The sequence below is a fragment of the Penaeus vannamei genome, chromosome 21, assembly GCF_042767895.1.
Source record: "Penaeus vannamei isolate JL-2024 chromosome 21, ASM4276789v1, whole genome shotgun sequence".
Lineage (NCBI taxonomy): Eukaryota > Metazoa > Arthropoda > Malacostraca > Decapoda > Penaeidae > Penaeus > Penaeus vannamei.
In genome coordinates, this window is record NC_091569.1 from 41,354,466 (window position 1) to 41,356,965 (window position 2,500).

General features: G+C 37.7%; 1 protein-coding gene across 1 annotated transcript in view; it reads right to left on the bottom strand.

Moving 5' to 3' along the window:
- Positions 1-2,500, bottom strand: part of Dpp10 (Dipeptidyl peptidase 10) — a gene marked incomplete in the record, with an annotated part of 101,322 nt that overhangs the window by 72,417 nt on the left and 26,405 nt on the right.

The window sequence follows — 2,500 nt, forward strand, 5'->3', positions numbered from 1 at the left end:
TGTTTGTTTGTGTATGTGTCTTTGTTTGCTTGTGTGTGAATGCTTGAACTGGTGTGTGTGTATGTGCGTTGTTTGAATATGTGTGTGTGTGTTTGTTTGTTTGTCCGTGTGTGTGTTTGTATGCGTGCATACCTTGAACTCCAAATTGATCACTGAAATTCGATATATTTATCTCTACATACTTACATTTCGTAGACTGCTCCCAAGAACTTGTACCAAAATGTCACTACAATTCTACAAAAATCTTCGTCTAGTAAATACCTCTACTATATTCACCTGTCGTGTCTCTGTCGATCTTTATTTTTTCCTCACCTGTTTTTCCTCGGCTCTGCGTCTCTTTCCCTTCCCTGAAGTATGCCTCGCTAATATCCCAAAGCCTTTCGAGGAGAGAAAGAACCACTTCCCGTTTTCCTTCGTTTTATCCCGTTTTCTTTCATGTCTTTGTTTTGATTTCACACTCAACACTCTTTAGTTATTTCTCTCTCTCCCTCTCCCTCCCTCCCTCCCTCTCTCTCTCTCTCTCTCTGTCTCTCTCTCTCTCTCTCTCTCTCTCTCTCTCTCTCTCTCTCTCTCTCTCTCTCTCTCTCTCTCTCCCTCTCTCTCTCTCTCTCTCTGTTTTTCTCTCCCCCCCCTTCTCTCTCTCACTAAAAATTATCCCTTCTTCACCCACTCCTTTCTCTACTCTCCTCCCCTCCCCTTCCCTTTCTCCTCCCTCCCCCTTCCCCTCCGTCCCTCCCTTCCTCTCCCACTCCCTCGTCACTCATTTTTTCTCTCTTTTACTCAAGTGGTTTTGTGGCTGAGCGGAGCGTGGGAGCCTGAAAGCCTCCGGACGGAAAGGCAAAATCTGGCTCATAATCATTTCCAGAAGAGAGGAAAAAATCGTTCATGGCGAACAAGAAAGAACGAAAGAAAGAAAGAAAAGGAAATATATAAAAAAGAAAAAAAAGGAAAAAAATAAGGAAAAATAGTTACATATGTACACACATATATACATATATGTATATATATGTATATATGTGTAAATGTATATATATATATATATATATATATATATATATATATATATATATATATATATATATATATATAAAGGTCACCTTCTCGGCATCAGCACATATATAAAAGGTAGAAGAAGAAGGACAGACGGAGAAGAAATAGGGAAATTAATAGTGAATAAAGAGAGAGAGAGAGAGAGAGAGAGAGAGAGAGAGAGAGAGAGAGAGAGAGAGAGAGAGAGAGAGAGAGAGAGAGAGAGAGAGAATAGATACATAGATAGAGAAAATGAGAGAGATAACAGAAGCGTCAGTGCATTTTACATATGTCTACCAACATACCCACAACTCCACCTATACGTTCATACACACTGCACGCACACATGTATGTGCGTATGTAAGTATACCACATGTCTGTATCTAATAACATGGAGTAATAATCCAAAAATTCATTTCCTGAATGAAAAATGCGAATCATCATCATCGCCGTGATATGAGGTCTGTATGTGTCAATATGTGTATGAGTATAAGTTTGAGTGTAAGTATGAGTGTAAGTATGAGTATAAGTATGAGTGTAAGTAGGAGTATTGATATGAGTGTAAGTATAATTGTCGATAACAATATGAGTATGAGTGTAACTCAGAGTGTAAGTATGAGTATGAGTGTAACTATGTGTATGAGTATGATTGTAAGTATGAGTGTAAGCGTAAGAATGAATATGTGTTAGTATATGTATAAGTGTAAGTAAAACTGTAAATTTAAGTATGAATATGAGTACGAGTGTGAGTATAAGCATTAGCAAATCTTTAACTATAAACATACACATAAGTGTGATTATATGGTTATAAGCTAAGGTTTAAGTATGAGTATAAGTATAATTATGAATATGAGTATAATTATGAGTATGAGTATAAGTATGAGTATGAGTATAAGTATGAGTATGAATATAAGTATGAGAAGGAAAAAGTATGAATAAATATGTGTATGAATATGAGTAAAAATATAAGTAAAATATAAGTATAAGTATGAGTATGAGTATAAGAATGAGTAAAGGTATAAGCATAAATATCAGCATCTTCGCGGTAAAAGGATGCTATGCGAGGAATTTGCGTGCGCGTGCGAGGAGTGCGAAGGGGTAGGCGTGGGGTTGCGTGCGGGGGGGGGGGGTCGGGGTTTGCGTGTGGGTGGTTGGGGGATGGGGGAGGAGGGGGAGGGGGAGGGAGGATGTTTGTGTTTGTGATGGAGTGTAGGGTGTGAGTGTGGATAGGTTTGTGTTTTTTTTTTTTTTTTTGCGCGTGTGTGTTGTTTGTGTGTTTGTGTCTATTTGTGCGCGTGTGTGTTTGTTTGTTTGTTTCTTGTGTGTGTGTATTTGTTTGTATGTTTTTGTTTATGATTGTTTATTTGTGTGTATGTATTTGTGTGTGCGTTGTGTGCCTATATGTTTTTTTAGTGAGTATGGAAGGGTATATCCACATGTTTTAATAGACTGCATAGTATCATGTATATAT